The 10,042-nt window shown below is 37.2% G+C and overlaps 1 protein-coding gene and 2 non-coding genes across 5 annotated transcripts in view; all 3 read left to right on the top strand.

Moving 5' to 3' along the window:
* The first annotated feature begins 372 nt into the window (after positions 1 to 372).
* Positions 373 to 10,042, top strand: part of LOC139477860 (uncharacterized) — a 146,182-nt gene continuing 136,512 nt past the window's right edge. For 2 of the 3 annotated variants that reach the window (XR_011654161.1, XM_071260295.1), the window contains exon 1: positions 373 to 475. The gene's annotated coding sequence lies outside the window, so the exon portion shown is untranslated. The other variant, XM_071260306.1, reaches the window with a different exon arrangement.
* Trnar-ucu (transfer RNA arginine (anticodon UCU)) lies at positions 8,302 to 8,374 on the top strand. The gene has a single exon. It is a non-coding gene; the product is annotated as a tRNA-Arg (tRNA).
* Trnar-ucu (transfer RNA arginine (anticodon UCU)) lies at positions 8,973 to 9,045 on the top strand. The gene has a single exon. It is a non-coding gene; the product is annotated as a tRNA-Arg (tRNA).

Below are 10,042 nucleotides of genomic sequence, written 5' to 3'. Positions count from 1 at the left end.
TGAACGAGATTTCGAAAAATTGCCAAGTTACCGTGTAAATGGATATAAGAAGTAAATAGACTCAGGTATAAATATTTGTTAGTACGTAAGGTATCTGATTTGTAAGTTTGTTTCAACGTCTTATCTGTACGCATATTAATTAAATGTATTCTCCCTGAAGGTTAGGGAGAAATCGATGTTGTATGCAAACAGATCAATTGCATCGCGTATTCTAGCATCAAAATATTACTTCACTTTGAAAATATTTTTAAACATAAACATTATTGTAAAATGATTAATTGTATATAAGTGTTTCGACAAGATTGAAAAAAAGGCAAACAATTTAAGGGTAATGAATATTGAAATAATTATTCACTCTTTCAAAATGTCAGCGTCCATTGCGAATCGTTAAAAGAAAGTCAGACGCACTGAAATATCTTAATTGTACGCGTTACATAGACCTGTGACTAATCAACACCAAGAATATTGATAATAGGTAAAAAAATCGGTTTTCTCGTCATCTGATATCACCCATTTTTAGAACCTGATGCAAGCCGGTGAAAAAGGAAATGTGATGGGTAGGCTATTGCAATGCGGTTGTTTAAAATCAAAATAGATTGACATATATATATATATATATATATATATATATACTACACTGAAATGTTAATATAACTTGTGAAATAATTTCACTCCAGTTGTTTGTAAATAATATATATATATATAGAGAGAGAGATCTATTCCTTTTTTTATAGTATGATGCACTGATCGTATAGTGTGAAGTTGAATTGTCACTGTGCATTATATTTAGAACCAGATGAATTCCTGTCTCTCGCCTTCCCAGAAACATTGCTTACAATTGTTTTGTATATTTACTAAGTATAATGTTCATGTAAATACATCTGTGTATATCTTACTAGATGTCTCTTCTTCTACCTGCCTAATTAAGCGACCCCCCTTAAAGGGGCACTTATCTAACGCAATTCCCCGGACTGGTTGTTGCCTTTGTTATTGTTTTTTCCCCGTGAGTATCCGGATGATACGCAACGCAACTGAGCGTGACCAGAGACTGGGCTACCGTCTGCAAGGACAGCTAAATAAACTTGGAGGCCGGAGGCAATATTTGTTTTACGCATTTTTGCATAAACACTGATTGGTTAACTGTGATCTATAAAGATTTCGACAAAGGGCGCATGTTATTTAATTTCTTCAGCCTAAACAAACAGACAGAAAGAACAGAACAGCGGAGCTCATCGGAAGCGTCATTTGGAAATACCCCAGATGGTTATAGTTTAATACTAAAAAGGTATCCATGCAGTGAAAGCATTTTCAGATTTCGGATTGCATCGATAATACAATTACTACTCCCTTGTTTTCATCCACGTTTTCTGGTATAACCCTACAAATGTGTATTTGTCGTCATTCACTTGATGCTCAGTTAATGAATTTATTACAGGTACAATTAGTGGTAGCACCAGTTAGATTACCTGACAAAGGTTCCCATTTGGCATTTATTGTGTCTGGGGTAATTATTAAATCTAAATCAAGGCATGAAGTGAGGTGAAATGTGTGTTATGTAATATGCACGTGGCAGCCCGGCAAGAGATGAATGATCAGTTGATTTACTTTTTTTTGTTAATCAACGGATCATTCCTAGTCATCAAAGGATTAACAGAAAATATGTTGATTGATTAATCACTGTTATCTTGCACAGGGGATATGTCAAAAGTGAGAGTGTTTACATGTCTAGGTTTACTAAAACAAAGGGAATACACTCATATGGCGTGAAGTGCCGATGTAAAAACAACATATACTTTGTTCAAAGGGTTAACTAATAATACGTTGATTGGTTGATCGTTGTTATCAATCACTCAATGGATTTTTTAGGAACCGTGGACGTTATGAAAATAGTTGTCACGTGGGCTTTCTCAGCCGACCTTTGAGTCTTGACACCTATGTGAAACACCTGAAATAATCTAAGTGATCAGTTGAGAAACGAACACGGGTTATAATATCCCGAAACGATAAATATTTGATTGTTACAGAGACACGTGACATCAAATATGTTTCTTTGTACAGCTGCAGACGAGTGGGATATTGTTCCTTTGTGTGGATATTCACGGATACATTCCTCGAACAGGGAAGCTGCCTAAAATTTATACACATAAATTTGGTAGGTTCTAATTACGGTATTTGCATTTTGTTTTCCTTCATTTGAACCGATTCTTTCTTGTTTCTCTACGTCTTGGTTGGGAAATTCTTCAATGCGCGATAGACGTTGTTTTCACAAGTCTTTTCCTTTGTAAGCCTGTGTATATCACCGTCAACTTGTAAAATGTGATTCTCTCAGGCAATTTATAAAATGTGTGAATATTTCAGTCATTTTGACTAAATAAATTGTCTAGATTAATTAAGACGATCAAAAGGGCCTACAAACATCACAAAAGATTATTATGTAGGATTAGAAGCCAAACAACATAGAAATGTATTTTTCAACGTAACATTTTCAGTCTCTTGGTGATGACATTAAACATCAAAATGTTTGGAATTCGTTGTCATAATAATACAGATTGAAATGTTTTTCAGTCACTTTGTTAAATAACTGAATATTTAGACGTTTAATAAATTTGTTACACATTTTGACAGTTAAAAATTATACACACTATATAAAAAGCAATGCTCAGGTGAAATATTTACTTTGTGTTACAAGACGAAATAGTGTAAACGAAAATCGCAAAATTTGCAAGCCAGTGACTTATCAAAACTTCGTCAATGTGACCATACGCCCTTATTACTACCCATAAAAGTGAGTAATGCGCTTACGAATGGCGCAGCAGAGGTCACGAACTAGTCTAGATTTCTGCTATACATCCGGGTACTCACTGGGGAAAAACAATAACAAAGGCAACAACCAGTCCCGGGGAATTGCGTTAGATCAGTGCCCCTTTAAGTCCGAACATGATATGAACATTAGCAAGACTGTAACGGTAATGTACATCATGGAATAATTGTTTGGCCTTTTATCATCTTGGTTTTTAAGATCTTGACAAGGTTGGAACAGTGTTAGGTGATGCTGTATTACTAAAGTATTGTCTGAAATGATAGAAAAATGCTTTTTGCACATTAAATCACTATATATATGGATTTATATAGCTCTAGTATCCAGGTACATACAACTGCTGAAAAACACTTATGTGGACATGTTGAAAGCTTCATTGAATAGATGTGTCTTCAATCTGGATTTCAAAGTACATAGTTCTGCAGCTGATCTCACACAAAGTGGGAGCTCAATTGTTCCAAAGCTTCACACATTGTACTCATGTCGGGAATTGAACCTGGGTCTTCGGCGTTGCCATGAGTTGATCTGATGACCTGAGTAATCTCATTAAAATCAGATCTTAGTTCTCGCTACCGCTAAATAAAGATCTGAGAACATCTCATTACCATGATTACAGGTCATGTCAGGCTGACCTTGTGCGAACTTTGACCAACAAATAGAAGGACTGACAAGAAGTCAACATTAGCCAATCAGAAGGCAGCTTTTTTCGGGCTTTGGGGCACTAATTACAGATGGGCGACTAAAAAATATTTTGACAAATTCTCGATTAAAAATTTGAAACCTGAACAGAAGAACATTCTGGAATGGCTAATAGATGGTCTAGATTGTATGGATTTAGTTGTTAAACCCGTAACTATGTGGGTATACCCCGGAATACCCTGTGTTAAAGTTTTCGAGGTTGCATGATTAGAAATCACATTCCAAATGTCACTTTCATGATCTGGTAAGCAGCGCTCTGATTGGTTGAATGAAAGGAGACTCCTAATGGAATGTCCTCAGATCTTTGTTTAGTGGTAGCGAGAACCTGAACTTGAGGGGATGTGATGGCAGGTACTTCTGTACAAGATTGGACAGATATGCTGGAGCTGCGTTGTTGTATGCCTTGAACATTAAAACTAGTATTTTATAGTTGATTCTCTGACAGACTGGAAGCCAGTGTAATGTCTTGAGAACAGGAGTCATGTGATCATACTTTCTAGTATGTGTGATTACCCTTGCTGCCCAAGTTCAGATCTCTGGTGCTTGTTTAAAAGATATTCTCGAAGTCCGTAGAGCAAAGCATTGCAGTAGTTTACTCTAGAGGTCAGATATGCTTGGATTAGAGTTGCTGTAGTTGATTTGTTGATATACTTCCTGATATGGCTGATGTTTCTTATATGATAATAAGCACTTTTTACAGAAGTTATTGATGTGTTTCTCCAGGCTCATTGTTGAGTCAAATATGACTCTGACGTTGTGGGCATCATCACTTGAGCAGATAATACAGTCATCTATTTCCAGATGTAAGGGTGGGACTTTGTGCCTTGTTGTTTGTGAACACAAGATAAGAAATTCCGTATTATCATGTCTTAACTTTAGGAAATGAGCAGTCATCCATAGATTGATTTCACTTGTGCAGTGTGAGACTGCTTTTGCAAGCAGAAATCGAAGATGAAGGATCCAGGGGTTTAAAACCCCAGTAGATCTGTGTGTCATCAGCATACAGATGGAAATTAAGGTTGTGTGATCTAGCAATATTACTCAGAGGTGACGTGTATATCACAAACAGAATGGAACCCAAAACCGATCCTTGAGGAACCCCATACTGAAGTTCTACGTTCTCTGAGGCTGTTCTATCTATATACACAGACTGGTGTCGGTCTGATATATAAGATTTGATCCACTGTAATGCGTTATCAACAACTCCAGTCCTCTTTAGAGGGTATTAAGTAGGACTTTGTGATCTACAGTGTCAAATGGAGCAGGTAAGGCAAGCAAAACTAACAGACACTCTGTGTCAATAGCACATAGTATGTCATTCTGCATGCGAATGAGGGCAGTTTCAGTGCTGTGACTTTTTCTGTAATTGGATTGCATAACTTCATGTGATCCACTTGAAGTCACAATCCAATCGAGGAGCTTCAAAAAATAAGACAAATTTGAGACTGGTCTTTAATTGTTCATTTCCCTTGGATCAAGATGTGCCTTCTTTATAAGTGGAGTGACAAATGCTTCCTTCATTGATGGTGGCACAGTCCCCCCGGAGCGGGAAATGTTTATGGAATGTGTTAAAAAAGAAACAATGGGATCGAGGCATTTCTTGAAAAACCATGTAGGCATTTGGTCAAGGGCACAGGATTTGCCTGGGCTATGCTCGATCATTTTCCATGCTTCAGTATCATTAGCACTTGTAGAAGTAGCTGGAGAAAGTATTAGCGAGTGCCTGTAGACATTCATAAGCTGGTAACAACCTAGCCTTTTTCTTGAAAAGGAGCTCCTTTGAAACTCTAGAAATATCTTTCACACTTGATGCAGTGTTGTGCTCATCTGTGTAGTAATCCCTCTTGGTAAGTTTAATCAGCAAAGTTAAACGATGATTTCTTTGTGTATCATGCAGTTATTTGTGAATGACAAATCCAGTTTCACAGACTGTTGCGATTGAACTATTTAGTTACTACTGATCTAAGTACCTGTGTTTTGAAGGATGTCAGTCACAAGGAGACCTATCGACAGTTTTCAAACAACAACAGCAGGTTCAGATTTATTCAGAGTCCAATGGTTGAAGTCTGAAATGGACTATTGAAATATGTGATTCTGTTATAAAAATACAAAAATGCAGTCTTCATAAAACATGTCATGCATAAAAACAAGCTATGGTATGCAAAATAAAAGAAAGAACATACAGGACATCTTAAAAGCAAAAGGATATAAGCAGCGTTAGAAATTGGCACTAGTCCTGTAGTCCTTCCCAAACTGTCCAATAGTTAATGAATCATAAGGACCAGTAGACATTTGTCCTTTTTAAGGGTTTTACTATATGTTATCATTATAAGGACTAGTTGACCAAACTGTTAGTTTCTACCGCTGATATAAGGCAGTTTAGATAAAGGGGTCATTAGGAGTACAGTGTACACAAGCTTCATGAGCAGAAGGTACTCCTGACATGAGTATGCGGGAGGAAATTAAAGACACAATTAATGTTTCCAGACTATATTAATTTTTGCTCTCCACTTGAGGGAATTTGATACATTGCACATGTTTTCATGGAAAAAATATTCCATCCTGTCTTTGAGGTCACTTTATCTCTTCATCAATCATGACTATCACAGTCAGGGCTTCTACCTTGATGAAACCTGGGTGAATAAGAATCATTCCACTGACTTCATGTGGCTACCATCAGATGGACGAAATGCACCCATGATACAATCAACTAAAGGTAATCGTGTCAGTGTTTTTAACGCCGGAACCCATGATATGGAGCTTAATGATAGAAGTGAGCTAGTTTTTGATGCAAAAAAGAAAATTATCATAAGGAATTGAATGGTAATGTGTTCATAGACTGGTTGGAACATCAGCTACTTCCCAGTCTAGACAACCCCAGTGTCATAGTCATGGATAACACCAATTATCATAACTTCTGGGAAGTAGAACGGTTGCACCAACCATGAGTAGTCTGAAGGCAACCATGCAGGAATATCTGACATCTTGCAGTGTTGACTTCAGACCATCTGAAAGAAATGTTCAACCCATGGAGAAAATTCACCAGAATAAGAAACCAGTAAAGTACAAGGCAGATGTCCTGGTGGCACAACATGTTCACGTTATCTTACATACGCCAGTCAGACATTATGAGCTTATCCCAATTGAACTTATCTGGGCTAACTGTAAACTGTCAAAGAGATGATCTATGCAGCTTTTGCTAGAAGCACACCAGAGGTATGGCAGAAGGCTGAAGATCATGCTCTTGAAATAGAAATTCAGTACCACCAATGTAATGGCGTAGATATCGGCCTTGTTGCACCAGTTATCATACCTTTTAGGTGATAGTACAGATACGTCATCAGCTAAGTCAGATGCTGGCTGAAGAAATCATCTGTAGAAAAAGAAACACTTCTTGATTGAAAAACCCAAACCTTCCAATACTCATCCTGTTTCATAGTTTTTAACTGTTCCATGATTTTCCCAAGAATATATGATGCTGTACATATCTTAATTGCTACCTGTCAATGCATATATGAATAAAGTACAATAACAGCAATATTTTGAGACCACCCCCATCTCAGGTGACATTTGCATCGATGAGAATGCCTAGGCCCTGTTCCTCAAAGCGATCTTAGTGCTACGTTGATCGTAGGCCTATGATAAAGTATGGGAGTTACAACCAACTTAGTGCTAAGATTGCTTTGTGGAACAGGTTCCTGGGCCAGTGTGAGGTCATCACCTCAGGATAGGTTATAGGTAATTACGTCAGGCTATAGGCCATTTCATACATGCCCTTGCAGTGAAGATCTGGGGTAGAATAGGTCTTCAGCAACCCATGCTTGCCGTAAAAGGCGACTATGTTTGTCGTAAAAGGTGAGTAACAGGATTGGGTGGTCTGGCTCGCTGACTTGATTGATGTAAGTCATCGATTCCAATTGCGTGGATCGATGTTCATGATGTTAATCACTGGTTTGTCTGGTCCAGACTCGATTATTTATAGACCGCCATCATATAGCTGAAAATATTACTGAGTGCGGCGTAAAACAACACACCAACCAACCAGCCAACCAACCAACCATCCAACCAACCAACCAATCATACATGCAAGACAGCATACAAGTTAAACATCATCTTACATGTAAAAGTGCCTTTTCAGGCTAATTACTTTGTCAGTTAGGATAGTGTAGATTTGTGTTATTTTGATATGCTATTTTCATAGCACTTTGATGCATATTTATTAAATTAAGCCAGGAAAGCATTTTTCTAGCATTTCCGACAGAACTATATTTTTGAGTATCAGTTTGTATAATCTTTGTTTTATTTATGACATAAAGAAGATAAATTGAAGGTATCAGGAATTTGAGTATTGACATTTCTAATTCTATCCCAATTTTAGATACACAACAAATTATTATATTTTGTCATGTTTACCTGTGAATCAAACTTGAATGATATTTTAATATACAAAATTTGTTTTTGTGGTGTAAATAATCCATGATTTATTGATTCAATAACAAACCTATAGAGTAAAATATTGATTTCTTAAAATATCTGTAAATTTGCATACTTTTTTAAAATATAAATTCAGTGTTTTTGTATAGTGAGTTCAAGTCGCTGTGTTGCAACTAGATCCATGTTGGAAGTGTTGTGGTACATCTGACTTGAGCACAGTGAAGAGAATTAACATCTGGCACAGCAGACATTAGGCTGCAACATAAAAGGTTTATTGATCGAAAAACCACAAAGTGTGACACATGGACAAACATTATAGTATAGTGATATATTCTCTTATAATGTTGTAGGTCCCCGTAGTGCAGCGGATAGCACGCTGGACTTCTAATCCAGAGGCCGCGGGTTCGAATCTCGCCGGGGATGTATATTTTTTTTTAGCTTGCATGTTTGTAGTTTCAGGTGGTTGTTTTTTTTCAATTCAATATCATCATGCATCGTCCTTCTGTCTGTAACACATTTTATGTTACAGCTCCAGCAGGTTATTTTTTATCTAATGTTGTAACTATTTTTAGGATTATTCGCCTGATGTTTGTTAAGGCCTACAACAACTTTGAGACTTAAGGACGAAGTAAGGGCTCTTTTAGGCCTGTCAGCTTGAGGTACACAGGCTCACACACAGGGTACATCACATCATATACCCTTCAACATCGGTTGACCATTACTCTATCAATAACAAACCTATAGAGTAAAATATTGATTTCTTAAGATATCTGTAAATTTGCATGCTTTTTTAAAATATAAATTCAGTGTTTTTGTATAGTGAGTTCAAGTCGCTGTGTTGCAACTAGCTCCATGTTGGAAGTGTTGTGGTACATCTGACTTGAGCACAGTGAAGAGAATTAACATCTGGCACAGCAGACATTAGACTGCTACTTAAAAGGTTTATTGATTGAATAACCACAAAGTGTGACACATGGACAAACATTATAGTATAGTGATATATTCTCTTATAATGTTGTAGGTCCCCGTAGCGCAGCGGATAGCGCGCTGGACTTCTAATCCAGAGGCCGCGGGTTCGAATCCCGCCGGGGATGTATATTTTTTTTAGCTTGCATGTTTGTAGTTTCAGGTGTGGCTTCTGTCTGTAACACATTTTATGTTACAGCTCCAGCAGGTTATTTTGTATGTAATGTTGTAACTATTTTTAGGATTATTCGCCTGATGTTTGTTAAGGCCTACAACAACTTTGAGACTAAAGGACGAAGTAAGGGCTCTTTCAGGCCTGTCAGCTCGAGGTACACAGGCTCACACACAGGGTACATCACATCATATACCCCTCAACATCGGTTGACCATTTCTAATGTATCCCGCCTGGGGGGAGAATGAATAAATCCCTTATACCCTGCCACAAAGAAAACAGGCTGCATATTGATTTCTAAGCAGGAGAATAAATCTCTTGCTCACAAGAAGCAAAAAGCTCCATGTTTATGTGTCAATAAAAGTCATGTGACACAGCACAAGTTTACCTCAGCACATTGAACAGCTGTTTCAGTTTCAGTTTGTTTTCATTCTTTTACAATGGCAGGTTGAAACATGTCGACAGGATAAAACCTAACACAGGATGCATAAAACCACATACCACTGAGTGGTACTGCCATAACTCATATTTTATATACAGTTGAACATTGTTGTGTTTGAAAAAAGTTTTAGCTTTCCTTCAAGACAATTAAGAAAATGATTTTTCAGAAAAACAAACATCATGTTATTAGAGATTATAACCAGGTCCGAATGCAACATTAGATTTCAAGGCGTATGTAAATTTCATTGCCCAGGCTGCTGGTTGTGACTGGGGCGGCAACTCAGCCGTATCATCGCCATCTGGATTGGCATAATTGTTTAAGTCTTATCTGAAATAACAGAATCACTAACATAATCTTAATTTGTTTTACTCATTTCTCAATTTTCACATGCCATTGACAGTCAATGTACCTTTCTGAGAATGTGTATACAGTAATCAGATTGGACCATTGTTTTAAGGTGTGCTTGATAATTAGCCTTGATTGGATATTGGTATGTTGTTAGAGAGCATCA

Source organism: Haliotis cracherodii, unplaced genomic scaffold (assembly GCF_022045235.1).
Source record: "Haliotis cracherodii isolate W230 unplaced genomic scaffold, xgHalCrac1.p SCAF_1, whole genome shotgun sequence".
Lineage (NCBI taxonomy): Eukaryota > Metazoa > Mollusca > Gastropoda > Lepetellida > Haliotidae > Haliotis > Haliotis cracherodii.
This window is presented reverse-complemented; position numbering and strand designations above follow the sequence as displayed.